Genomic DNA, 15,136 nt, shown 5'->3' with positions numbered 1-15,136 from the left:
ACCTCAAATCTGTTGCCTGAAACTACAAGAAGAAGGACCGCCCTCCTATATTCAGGATCTGCACCCAAAGGACTGTACTCTGAAGGACTGCACCTGCTGCACGACCTGGTACTGCAGCTGTAAAGACTTTGCCTGGCTTCAAGAAGGATTAAGGAGTGGACTCCCTTAAAGCTAGAGTTTAATAGAGCCCACCTGCATCATCTACACCAAAAGACCCCATCCTGGAGTGCGTCCAGTGGACTGTTAAGTGTTTGGCAAGGTGCACTGTAAGAATTGCAGTGCAGACATCCTACAGACCATCGAGGAGACTTCAGACCCTTGGATTTGTGTTTTGGACACTATTTTGTCCTCAAGGAGACCGTCTGTAAGAAGATCCAGAAGTTTGGGAACTTCTTGTTAAAAATCTCCAAAAAGTGACCGACTCGATGTTGAGAGTCAAGCTGGCTACCTTCAACCGAAACTCGGCGTAGATTCAGGTTTGTCCTGCTGAAAGTTCGGGAGCGCCAGATTTCCAGAGTTTGACAGAGGTCTGGCAGAGAAGCAATCCGATTACTTTGCATCAAAATTGGCCTGCTGGCGGGGATTGCTCAACAAATTTTGAACTTTCGGTCCGATTACGACCTTTCAGGAGAGTGACGGCACAGCAGTGCAAACCACTGCACCATCACTCCACCAAAGGTCGCTGTTGCCCACCTGTCACATTACTACTTTTTAGTGGTTTGGCGGGCAGCATGGCGGTTCTCCCTGTGGTGCCCTTTCAAAGGGGTGGTGTCTTTTAACAAGGCACCACAATAGGAATGCTTCAAAGGGTTCCTGCGCGACATGGACTTAAAAGTCAGTGCCATGCAGGAACCTATGTGCATGCACACAGGGGGGCACAAGTTATATGCCATATATGTTTGGGGCACAAGTGGACTCTGTAGGGCACACTTTGTTGAAAAGACTGGAAGAGAGGAAACTTGTAATATGCTTGGCAGGACCGTGGCAGCCCCCCTAAGCATATTGCGGCCTCTGACCACCGCTCATATCCCTGGGAACCACTGCCAGGGAACAGCAGCTCCCTGTTGGAGCCGGCAGTCCCTGGGTGGTCCGCACATGCTGCACAACCTGGTACTGCAGCTGTAAGGAATTTGCTTTCCTTCAAGAAGGATTAAGGAGTGGACTCCCTGAAAGCTAGAGGTTAATGGAACCCACCTGCATCATCTACACCAAGTCATATTCAAGTGCTCGGATCTCCAGTGCGGCGGTGGCTGGGTCCACCACTGCCGCGCCACCACAAGTCTGGCGGTCTTTGGGCCGCCAGGCTTGCAATAGGGCCCTAGGTGTATCCTACCAGTGCTCCATCATTGTTACTCTCAAACTTTGATTTTGCCTTGGTCAGTAATGCCCAGATGTCCTAATTTGGTGCTGCATGTTTTTAAGCACTAGAAAGTGTCTATTCATTAAAAATGTATATCTCCGGTTCTCTCGGATTTTTGTCATTTTGGTGTCTTTTTGTTCAAAACAATATAATCTATTTTCATAAATTGGAGTTGGATTTTATTGTGTGTTGTGTCTTACTTATTTAAAATATTGATGTTTTAGATGCTTTACACATCTGTCTCCTAAGATAAGCCTACCTGCCAGTTGCCAGCTACCAAGGGTTGAGTAAGGGAATAGTTTATTGGCACCCTAACTGAACCTTGTATTGTCTTTGTGACCTTATTACTAGTGCTAAGTCACTGCTTATCACTACTAATAATCCACTTCCCAAGATTTGGTTCACTGCAGTTAGGATACGTACTTATGTTTAAATTACATCATAAAGTAAATTAAGTTAACATCTTTAAGAATTCCTCTAAATTGACTTAGGAAAAAACTTTAGATTTTTTACTTTTTTGAAATTTGGATAAAAGTGATTTTTAATCCATATATTTTATTTTTCTAAATTTGATCTATTCTGATTTGTAATGTTTGTGTGACCCAAAACTAGTGATAGCTAGATCTGGCTAACCTGACTCAACGAAAGTGGCTGAGTTTAGGGTTCAGTGTAGGGCTAGGGGGTTATCTGCTACTGACAAGATTAGGATGGCAGAGTTAGTTAAGACCCTTAAGGCCTGGGCAAGAGCAGATCCAAAGAATGAAGGGGAGGAGGATGTTGACCCTTCCAACATCGTCCCAGGGGAGGATGATGATGATAGTTCTTCCATTGCTTCCAGTACTGGGTTTGTCATCCCCAATGGTTTGAGGAGGGGAGGTTCTACCACACAGAACACAGGGATGCCCCTGAGAGAGAGGGAGCTAGTCGTGAAAGAAAGGAAAGTGACCCTTGATGAGAAGAAATGGGAGAGAGAGGAGGAGAGAAGAAATGGTGGCAGCAAAAGTGAGGAAGAGATTGAGAGTCCAGGAGTGGCAGGTATAATCCCTCACACCCCAAAAGAATAGTACATAGGTATGTAGAGGGGTTGATATTGACAAAAAGCTGACTGGATTTCGGAGGGCCTGTGAGATGAGAGGGTACTGATTCAAGTATTGGTGTTCGCCTCTGCGGTAATTGATCCCAGTTGCTGGAAGGAATAGACTGCAGACCCTGAGGGGGAGGAGGGGACATCCCACCCACACATAAAGAGATACCTAGTCAAGAAATTTGGCCTGACCCCATGGCTGTACAGGGTGAAGTACGGGAACAACCAGAAATTGACTACACAGTCTTGGGTATGCTTTTTGACATTTTAGCGAAGGCACTAGAGGACTGGATTGAAGGTAACAAAGTGAGTACTTATGAGGGGCTGTATGATTTAATTCTGAAAGAGCATATCATAACTCCTTGTGCACAGGATAAGTTACGCCAGTACCCAGTGGACTCTAACCTGTCAGCTTGCAAAGAGCTGGGAGAAGCAGGTGATGAGTAGATGAGAAGCTGGGTTCTCCATCAGCACCAAGGGGGAGACTCCAAGAAGGGGAGGTTAGGCCCACAAAAACCTAAGGGGAGAGGTGGTAAGCCTACCACAGAGACTCCCTCAGTACCCCAGAACTCTAAACAGGTGGAGAGGAAATCCCACCTCAACTCTGATAAGCAGATGCAGGGGGGCCCAAGGCTGAAGAAGTATTTGGCTAACAAGGGTGTTTCTTGACTTCCAGGCCCCTTCAGGGGTGACCCCACCTGTTCCAAGAAAGTGGTTAGCACTGAGCTGTCCAGTGTAGACATAGAGGAGGACTCCTCAGATGATGAAGTCACCCTAGCATTTTTTGAGGAGACAGGTCCAGATGGTAAGCTAGTGATCTCTATGGTTGGAAGTAGGGACTTCCACTCCATCCAGGTGAATGGAATCCCTCCCATTGGCTTGTGAGACACATGTGCCAGTCACACTATAGTGTGTGACAGGTTTGTGTCCCCAAACATAATGCCCCTAGAATGGGAGGGAACCTTTAGCTGATATATAATGGTACTCAGTGAAGACCTCCCCTTAGATTGTCTCCTGGGCAACGATCTCTCAGAGGTTGATCCGATCCCCAGTGGGGCAGTTGCCCAGGGAAACTGGAGTTCCAAAAGAAAGGGAAAAAGAAGAAGAAAGATAAGCCACCCTTAAAGAGGGTTCCAGTGAGCCATGGATCTTTAGACCCTGCAAGGACGAAACCCAAAGTTGACACTGGTGAGGCTACACTTGACCATAAGAAAGTCCTGAGTAGTCAGCTGTCAAGCAGCAGGGTGCTGCCCCTGCACTAACAGAAGGGAAAGTTAAAGGAGGAGGTCTGCTATAGGAAGTGGTAGCCCACCACTCTAAACAACAAGAGAGTTACCAGGAACCCACAGTTGCCACTAAAATAGCTCATCACCTGTCAATGGAGTGCTGAGTGTGTGGTATTGGATTCTGACAGCTGTCAGTAGCCTCTACTGGGTGCTGGCCTTTAAGAGAGCACCACACTTGGGATGGTAGGCATACCCCATGACCAAAAGTAAGCTAGCCCCCCTGACCCTGTTGGTTATGTTGGGGTTGCTCAACCTATTGGGTAACCTCTGTGGGTAAGCTAGGTGTCGCTCTACCAAAGGTAAGGATAGAGGAGGTGGGCACCTCACTACCCAAACTGAAAAGAGAGGAAGAAAATAAAAAACAGCTGAGATGAAGGTTCAGTTTAAAATGGGTCCTGCTATTGTAGAGGAAGTGGCCTTGATAGAGAATGTAAGGCAGAGTAGGCCTGCAATATTGCATCCTGATTTATGCACTTTCTTCCTCACCTGACAGACTAGGTAATCTCTCCCAGGGTTGTGATGAGTCTCCAGGGCTACTGAGTGGGTGAATCGGAGGAGGGTGAGAAATCAGGAACTGTTTGCAGTGTCCCCCCACTTCTTCCCCCATTTTGATTACTAGGTGCTGGTTTTCCAACTCTTATTGTACCCTGGGCTCTCCTAACCAGAATCAAGGCCTGTGCTCTGATTAAACATACCTGGTTAGGCATAATCATAATTGGTAATGACGTTCCCCCTTTGAGGCCCTACTATATAATAAGGCACAGGGGTTTCAAATTACCTATAAGTCCCTAGTAAATAATAGGGCAGGGCTGTTTAGAGAACCCATAGATTTCCTGGAGTGTGCAGTACTGTGTTGCCTACTGTTATGGTAGAAACCATTCTGTGTATTAAGCCTGTGAAGGCATTACACAGCTGATTGCCTACAACCAATGGCCGGCAGAAAAGTAAGAAATAACACAGTAAACAGTCATTTGCCTACAACCCTGGAGCTGTCAGCGAATGTCAGGTTGTGCTGCTGTCATTTTTAAAGCCAGCCCTGCCTTTTAAAATGATATTGTATGCAAATTCAACTTTCTAATTAAAGGTACTTTCAAAGTAGCAATCTACTGTATGTTTCCATATTATTCACCCCTAAGGTCTCCCTTAGGTTCCCCAGCGGTAGGGTGCCTTCTAACTATAAGTAGGAGCATTATAAAAGATTTGCATAAGCCCTGCTGAGGGAAAAAGTGCCAATTCCATTTTTTGACATTGTTGTGAATGACTCCATAGGCTGAGATTGAGATATGTTATTTAAGAATAAATATTGACAGAGGCCACCTAAAAATATATACTTCAATGTATCAAATGAATAGTTAAGATAAATGCATCAACTTGCCACTGTTAGATTTATAATAACTATTACATAAAATAAGTTATTATTATTTATTTTCAGTCAGCCAAAATCCAGCTGCCCTCTTATGACTGGCCAGGCTTTCCCAGGCTGAGCCTGAGGCTGCTTGTTGGGGTGTGAAGTGTCCTGTCAGAATGGACAATGGATTTCCTGTGGGAGGAGAACTTTAGCTGCAGAGGCCAAAAGGCAGCAAGGGTCTGTAGGAGCCAAACTGGTCTTCAATGAAGAATGACAGTTTGGACCAGCACAGGCTGACCCCCATATCCTACACCCCCAGCCACACAGAAGCCACGGGAATTAGATTAGTCAGTGGTTTGGAAGGGGTGTGATAGTAAAACTTAGCCACACCAGCCTGTTTTCTTAGCCAGATCTAACCACAAAGAAGAGATTTTCTTCATGATTGTGAGAGAATGGTGCTTTCTAGGGCAAGAATATGCCACACTTTGGAGAAAGGGGTCATACACCTGGATGGCACCCTGCATCCCCTTGGTCAGGGGAGCCCCCCTGCTTGACGCACAGAAACTGTGAATAAATATGGAAGAGCTGCATTGCAAAACAGATTTGCTGCCTGAAACTTCAAGGAGAAGAAGGACTGCTATTCTGGAATCTTGATCTGCACCCAAAAGGACTGCACTATGAAGGACAGCACCTTCTGCACAATCGGGAACTACAGCCATACAGATTTTGCCTTGCTTCAAGAAGGATTAAGGAATGGACTCCCTGCAAGTTACAGGTTAATGCAGCCCAACTGCATCATCTTCACCAAGAGTCCCCATCTTGGAGTTCGTTCAATGGACTTTTAAGGTTTTGGCCAGGTGCATGGGGAAAATTGTAGTCCAGACATCCCAAGGACCTTCTAAGAGTCTCCAGACCCTTGCATTTGAACCCTTTGAACAAACACCTTGAACCTTCAAGGAGACCTTCTGAAAGAAGATCTTTAGTTTGGTGACGTTTTGGAACTTTTTGTCAAAAAGCTCCATAAGGTAACTGACTCGACAACAAGTGTCAAGCCAGCTACCTTCAACCATGGCCTGGATGTCAAGTTCATCCCGCTGACAGGTCTTGAGCACCAGACTTAGAGAGGATTTTACTGAGAACCCATAGAGAAGCAATCTGAGGATGTTGCATCAAGATCGTACTGCTGGAGGGGACCAGTCAACGTTGAGAGAAAAATCCTCTAGAAAGGTTTCTAAGTCCGACGGTAAAATTTTGCGTGAGGCCTCCACTTAGTGAATATGATCAGGGCATCATCATGGTCAGCCTCCATCTTTGATTTTGTCGCAATCAAGCACGACCAGATGTCCCAATTTGGCACCATATATTTGTAAGCACTAGAAAGTGTCTATTCTTTAAGAATTCATATCTCTAGTTCCCTACATAGGATTTTTTGTTGTTTTGGTGCCTAATTGTTCATACGCAACATCATCTATTTTGATAAATTGGGAGTTGGATTTGTATTGTGTGTTGTTCTTACTTATTCAATATATTAGTGTTTTAAATGCTTTACATACCTGCCTCCCATGTTAAGCCGGCCTGTTCATTGCCAGCTACCACAGGTTGAGCAAGGGAAGAATTTATTGAGACCCTAACTGAACCTTTTATTGTGTTTGTGGCCTTATCACCAGAAAAAAAGCAGTCTATAGCTCAGGATCAATCTATCTCTACACTCCTTTATACAGTGCTAAACTTCACCTCTTCCTGGAGCACTTTACCAGTTACTGATAACAAAATATAATTTCTTTCAGCCCCAAGGTAGAACTATGAAAAAACGACATATTTCCAATCACTTCATATTTGTACAGACTTTATTTTTTCACAACTTTGTTGCTATTCTAGTGTTTTACTTAGACTCGGGGTAACTTTGATGTCAGTTCTGGGATTTCCAGTACAGACCTGACTAGATTCTAGCTCGATTTGTGGAGATATATACATATATGGCCAGTGGTATGATGTTGACACAACTCTGTTATGTGAATGTGTCATTCCTAATGAACTGAGAGTTTGATGGGTGAATCTGAAGGGTTGTACCAATTTACAGTTAAGGCTCTTTGGACAAAACACATGCCCATTGTGAAAATTATGTGTACTTTGAGTGACCTCTTCACATGTGAAAACACTGCTTGCAAAACTGGCTTCAATAATCCACAGTGAATTTTGTATGGACAGGTTATCATGTTTCAGGTTTATGGAACACATACACATAAGAAACATATGTGAATTGAGTCTAACATTCATAATTGTTGTGCATACAGTCAGGGAGAAACACCCAAATTCCCTGGTCCCTGGTGATTCATTGTTTCTTGTGCTTGGCATTTTCATGCAGTTTAACTAATTACCTTAAAATGTATTACATATTTTATTTTATTTACTTAAAGTACCTAATATATTATGATTTGTTGAAAAACGAATGGAGTGTCCTAAAGTATGTTAAAAATAGTCAAATACAGTAAAGAAATTTTATATAACTAAATATTTAGGGCCTAATTACAATGTTGTTCACAAAGCCTCCGACCGCTGGTTGGAGGCTTTCCAGACAACATTGAAGGATAAACTCCAACCGCCATATTACCATGATGGCGGTCAGTGTTTAAATCGGACAGGAAATCCAACTTGGTTACGAAGGGCCCAAGGAGCCCATCTACCATTCGAAAAGGCATATAATCCCTTAAAGACAGCATTTACGCCATCAGGATTATGATGTCTCTTTCCAACAGCAATTCCATGCCCACCTTACTGACATGGAACTGCTGTTGGAATTGTCTATGGTTGCCCCAAGCAAGACCCCTGGTTCTTCGCATGTGGTACTGGGGGCACATATGGTGCCCCTCCTTACATACCTGCACTGTGTGGCAGTCACCATGAGGTGGCTGCCACAATGTGCAGGGATGTTTAAAAGCTTCCATTTTACAATGGAGATTGTGCTGCGGGTGGTTTTAGCCCGATGCACAAGCTCCCATTTTAAAATGGAAGTTTGCAGTGTCAACCTACATCATAACCAGGGCCTTAGTTGTAAATCCCCAAAACAATTCAGTCAAACTATTTCTTTTTTAATCAGGGCATCAATTGTCTGTGAAAAGTAAAATAGATGGGTCAAATCTCAACAGAAATGGTAAGGTGTTCCAGAATCTAAGTTTGAATGAAGAAAGGTTAATTTAGTGTGATACATATTTAAATATAGGTATATTAATTTTTTGCTAGAGACACACGGTTAGATGTTATTGGACGTATCAGGTATGTGGTTGAGTATGCATCAGTGCATTGTTAATTAAGGCATATTAATTTGAATTTTATGTGCACTTCCAGAGGGAGTCATACCTGCCAACTTGAGCAAAAATCTCACCTTGTTAGGAGGGGTGGGGCCTTGGAGGGGCGGGGCCTCATGCCCAGAATGACCTAAGAGGCCCTTCTGCCCCCACCCTCTCCTCAAGCCCCCTCCTCCAAAATCCAGCCAACCAAATCTTGCTATGTCTTGTCCTGAAGTCCTGAGGTGGTTTCATACCCTTTAATTGACGTCGGCAGATCAAAGCCTCAGAAAGCAAGCTGGAAATACACTATACACAGTGGTTTGCAGCTTGATTTCCTTGCCACCATGTGATATTTGCTCCTCACCAGGAGACCGCATGATGGGAGACGATATTGTGCATCACACGGTGGCATCGTGTGAGTTGGGAGGTCTAGGGAGGTAATGCAGGGAATTGAGAACAGGCTCAATATGATCATATTATTGTAGAAGTAACAAGGAAGCTGAATTATGAAGCAGGCCCTTAACCAGAGAACATCTCTGTACCGTAATTCAACATGTCATTGTCATTCTCAATGAGGGAATGTACTATGGATTAACTGCCATCTTGTATGTGGATTGGAAGATGAAAAAATAAATTTACTGTAACAAGAATTAAGTAGACCAGACATTATTTAGTATAGACATTCATGAGAAGATTGGAATCTTCAAGCAGGAACAGAAACTCAAGAGAATGGTTTGGGTTATTGGAAGCCATTGTGGTACTAGTGGTACTGGAACACTTCAGAGCGGAGATTCAGTCATCAATGTTACATCAGTAAAGTCACAGAAATTGTAAAAAATGTAAAATGTTAAAAGTGTAGCAGATGAGCCATGCCCAGTCAGCAGGAGAGTGATAATTGGGTGGTATGCAGCTGGTGGTGCATTTTTTGAGCACACTGTTGCAAATATATTACTAAAACATGGTGTGGTAATGCACTCATTACATACAGCACATATTTTATTGAAATAGCTACTAAATTTGCAGAGACATGCAGTTTTACTGCTAAAACTATATACCACACAAACTATAGAAAACGTGGGGTTTTCAGTGAATATTTATAATTTCAATTGTCTTGATTTGCTTTAGTTCTGTTAAAATCTTTGGTTTCATCATATTTCATAATCATAAAAAGAGTACTTTGTGCTTTTTTAACTGGTGATACATTTTGAAATATTTGTTCATTTATAGGTATTTTAATGTTGTGTGTTAGAAAAAATAGGCACCCTACATCCTTTCCTTTCTTGCTCCTTGAACAACAGCAAGATTGTCACATAGTTCATTTTCCAAAGTAATTTCACTTTGCAGTCTGAGACAGAAAAGTAAACACCAGCCTCTATCTTAAAAGAATAGGTGGCAATTTTCAGAAGAAATAGTCTGACATTTGACCTGTCTTTGAACTCACAGTAAGTGTGACCAGATATAATCAAAATTTTAAATCATCTTTATTGTTCATTTGCCTTCTGAACCCTAGCATGGTTATTTTGGGGGTGTTTGCAGCATCCCTACACCCTTACTTAAATATGTAAATGTAAATCCAGTATTTGTAAAGTGCGAAAAGTTACCCGGAGGCATCGCGCAATAACTACACTGCACTCTGTTACCTAAAGCGTAAATGGCCATTTTATTAGGACATGGTTGAAATCATTTAGACTTAATTCACAGTACACAAATGCAAGAAATATACTTTTTCCATCCAATATCGACTCATTCTTCCTTCAGCTTTCTCAAAACCATCTCACCCGTTTGACTCTTCCCCATTCACTCAGTGACCTCCTTCCTCTCCCTATGCTCACCTTCACTTGCCCTCCAAGCATCCTCTGTTGACATTTCTTTCTTGCTCATTGCCTCCTGTGGTGGTGAATCAAAATATACATTTTTAAATATCGACCTACATTAATATTGAGTTTTTAATATCGTAGCGACAGAATAGCAAAGTCTAGAATATTGTTGACCAGAATATCGACCCCAAGGTAAGTAATATCGAAGTAAGTAATGTCGTAAGCAAAAATATTGTTGTCAATAATATCAATTTTTTTTTAGAGTTATGTTGTTTAGTATGTATTATATATGTATGTTAAAACATTTTTTTATGTATTTTCATAAATTTTAAAATAAACGTTTATAAATTGGTTAGTTTGTTAAAGTAAATTTTGCGTTTTAGTATCAGAGCGAGTTGTGGGTTTATAGGGGAATAGGGTGGGAAGTAATTTAATTATAATTAATTTATTAATATGCTTTTATTTATTGCTATAGATTATAAATTAAGTGCTATTTAATTATTAATTGGCAAATGCATTTTATTCATAAGTTAATTATATTAATTACACTTATTTTATTATTAATTTGTATTTATTGTTATTGGTAATTAAGTTACTCTTAATTAATAATTAATTGATAATTAAATTCATTATGTGAATTTTTTATGTGTAGTGGATTGTGGGTTTGTAGGGGAATAGGGTGGAAAGTAATTAAATTAATTAATAAGATTGTTATTATTTATTGGTATTTATTATTATTAAATGATAATTATGTTAATTTAACCCCTTCGCTATCCAACCTTGTCCTTACTGTTGCACTCTCTGGAGTGTGAATAGTTACCCCTATGCTATCCAGTGCTTTCCCGACTGTTGCACTCACTGGAGTGGGAATAGTAATTTTTACCCCTACGCTATCCAGCGCTTTCCATACTGTTGCACTTTCTGGAGTGGGAATAGTAATTTTTACCCCTATTCTATCCAAAGCTTTGCCTACTGTTGCACTCACTAGAGTGGGAATAGTAATTTTTACCCCTACACTATCCAGAGCTTTCCCCACTTTTGCACTCACTGGAGTGGGAATAGTAATTTTTACATCTACGCTATCCAGCGCTTTCCCTACTGTTGCACTCTCTGGAGTGGGCATAGTAATTATTACCCTGACACTATCCAACACTTTCCCTAATGTTGCAATATGTGGGGTAAGGATATATATTAATTTATATGTAGATGTTTAGTTAATTTTAACATTATATGTTTTAGTAATTATTTTTAAATATGTTTTAATATTTATATCTATAATTTTTTTAATTATATGTATTATTTACTTCTTTTTACCTTTATGTAGATAGGATTTCGATATTTTTGACTTCGATATTTCTGTGTTGATATTTTTGTAGATCGATTTTCTGTCTGTCGATATTTTGTCCGACATTTGTCTCCCGTGCCCGCTATCAGTCACCTGTGTATCACCCCCCAAAGGGGTGGATCTGCCCGATGTCACTCACCACCCCTCCAAAGTACCGCCATCCAGGGAACCTCCGTAGGGCGGTTACCAGCCCCCCCAGTTCCTTTGCACCTTTTGCCTCCCGTTCGCTGACCTTGCCCCCCCTGTGGATGACCATCCACCCTTTAATATTGCGTTCTGTGGTCCCATAATATTCTGGTGCATTCCCTGACTTCGAAAGGTGCACCATCTCTAAACCATAGCATTTGTCCTCCTTAACTCTTTCCGGGTTCCCATGGGTCATTTTCCTTGAGGTATGTTTGACAGCCCATTCCATGCTCTTCGAGGCACAATTCATATACGTAACCAAATACCCCCAAGTTCCCTTTATTGAACCCATTCACCTTGCATGTATAATGCCCTACTTGACATACTCCGGAATACTTTCCCACCAACATGTCCACATTTCTTGGCAGTTCCTTTTTGGACCCAGCTTCACCTGTACGGGCAACAACTTCCCCCTTGCATTCCACATCCTGGTGGCTGTGTTCCCAGCCCAGTGTCATCCACACACCTGCTAGACCGCCTCCTTTGCTGCCCAAATGCACTAGAGAAAGGCCACCTATCCAGGTAACCGTCTTGGTTCCTGGTCTAACCCCAAACTTGTAGTAGAAAAAGACTTGATTAGTCCAGCAATAAATTCCCCCCTGTGTCCAAAAACCCCCTGCCCATATGAGCCAAACCCAAACCTAGAGAAAACCCTTTTTAGTACCCCACTCTTCACATATTCCTTTTTGTTCCCCCCACCCATGGTCCCTCCTGACAACACCGTCACTACAGACCCCTTCGCAAATGAATTGTATCTATCCACATGCTGGCCCTCGCCCATGCTATGTGGCCCTGGCAAAAAGACCTATAATGGCTGGAAAAGCTGTCACTCTCCCCCGTTCATCTTTTGGAAAATCAAATTCCCCCAGCCAGAGGCCTCCTCTTTCTTAGTCACACCATATGTTTCAGGCCCTCTGCGTTTTTTCCCTTCTCTTATAAAACATGCTCTACCTTCCCCAGCTATTGCAATCCAAAGAAACAAATCCACCATCCCCATGGGGCCTTGCCCCAAGCACATCTTCCCATCCGTACCCATGCCTCATCTGAGCCGACACAGCTCTGTCAAAAAAAAGCCTTATGTTCCACCTCAAACACTCCATGCTCACTCAAAATTCCCTTTCACATCAGCTGATCCTCCCCTTAACCAGCCTTCCATAGCAAACCATAACTACCCATTTCCCAGTTTCGCAGCACCAGACATCCAGTTCCACCAAAAACTGGAACAGATTGCCACATGTTTGTTTGATTTGACTAATGTGGGATAGTCAACTCTCCATACATCTGTGACCTTCCCCACTCCACACATTCATATTGCGTCCAGCATTTGCAGCTGCCAAACTCCATTCCCCTCTTCAGCATCATACCACCCCTTGCATTCTGCCTCACTTTTTCCCCTGCCCCATGAAAAACTCCCCCCATGATACGGCAAAAACTTCCCACCGTTCTAGCTATGCCTCGGCTTTGGCCCTTATTCTCCCCATTACCTCCTCTCCCCTTACCCTTCGAATAAATCACCCCATCCCCTTATACTCTGCCCTCGGCTCAACAATCCCCTCGACCCCAGCCTGGAGCAAAAGAAACATGGGCGACCTCTTCTTTCCTTCTCGCAACCTCACTCCCACTTGTATTGCATCCCATTTACAACTCTAAACCGGCTGCCACGGGACCCACTGATTCTCCTAGCACCAAGGCCCCTCAACCTGTTAAATTCTCAGAAGCGTTGACCTTCCCCCTCACCCACACCATAGGTTCCCTGCCTGACACACCTTTGTGCCTATGTTACTGCAACACCCCCAGAACCCCCGTGCACCCTATGACACCAGAAAACCCCACTGAATATGTTGCAATATTCCAGACCAGGTGCCCCATCCTTTCCTGACCCGCAGGCAACACCTTGCCTATATATATATATATATATATATATATATATATATATATATATATATATATATATATATATATATATATATATATATATATATATATATATATATATATCCCCCATCACGTTGCACAACATTTGCGCCTAACTACTTGGGACACCGCCAGAAACCCAATGCTCCATGCGACACAACTGTCCCACCAAGTGTCGCAAAAAATTTTCCAAGGTACCCCATGCTTGTCCAAACCCCCGGACAAGTCCTTGCCCATCACTATAATCCTCCACAATTGCATCCCAAGTGAGAAACCTATGCTTGTCTCAGCATTGTCAAATGAGCCCCCTCCTTGCTATACACACCCCAATATCCCTGGATCCGCACTTCTCGATTATTGGCTGCCCTGTTTCCTCCCAGATAGATTGTGCATCACCTTAGATCCTCCCAACTCCATTCTTGGCGTAGTCCTTGCCAATAAAATTTAACCACGTCGTACCTCAGAAAAGGGGAGGCTGTTGGCCGGACCGGTAACCCCTCTCTCATTGACGTCTTCCCACCTTAATCTGCCAGACCTTGCAGTAATCAGCCAACTTAAGATTATATGCCTTATCAGGCCCATTGTGGAAATTTCATCATACCTGACCCTCATCCCACAAGACCCCCTTTTTATACCCTAGATCCAGCTTCCTGTCGTGAATATATTTAGTGCCATGGGTCCGTGGCCTCAACCACCGAGTGAGGGCCTCCAGAACTGGACAACCCCCATTTCAGTGGCCTTCCCTTTTTCTTCCCGGGTGGCGAACGTGACCTTGTGTGAATAGATGACACACCTGCTGTTTGTATTCTTCATTCTTAACTTCCCTGGTTATCTAGCGTGGGGCCTGTCACAGATGTCCCCTGCCTGATCTGTTTCCCGATGTACCAGAAAACAATCCCCTTCCCTCCTTATTCAAACTTTCCTGCTCCTTGATAGGTGTCCCTGCGTAAAAGCCGATAAGTCACTAGCCCGCCCCAGCCCTTTGCGTGGAGGCTGTATATTCGTCGATGTCCTCCACTGGATACATTGTTCCTGTTCCTCTTCCCCTGTGATTTATCCATGTTAGGACTGACACTGGCCCTCAAACCCCTTCTCTCGGCCAGGCAAAAAAAAGCCCCATCCAAGTCAGCTATTACCCCCAAAAGTTCCGCATGGGACGTGGCCTGCCCCTGAGCCCCACACCATCAGATGCTAGAACTCTTCACAACGCCAATGTCCTGTTCATGTTAATGGGCTCCCTCAACCCCTTTGTCACTCCCTTCAACATGGCAACTCGTGATGCTGACCCCCCTTGTTTGCCCTTCTCCCTTCCGGCATTCCCCCATTGTCCGTCTGGACCATCCCCACCAAGCGTTGGCCCCCACTTTCCCTTTGCCCATGTCATCTGCTTTATTCCATTACCTGCGTGCCCGTCCGGGACCTCATCGTCCTGTCCCATGGCTGCTGTTCCCTTCTGGAAAAACGCCCTCCTTTCCATCTACAGACGCACTTGCCTCCTGCACACCACCA

This window comes from Lissotriton helveticus, chromosome 5_1, assembly GCF_964261635.1.
Source record: "Lissotriton helveticus chromosome 5_1, aLisHel1.1, whole genome shotgun sequence".
Lineage (NCBI taxonomy): Eukaryota > Metazoa > Chordata > Amphibia > Caudata > Salamandridae > Lissotriton > Lissotriton helveticus.
The sequence above is the reverse complement of the archived record's forward strand: the minus strand, read 5'-3'. Positions refer to the sequence as shown.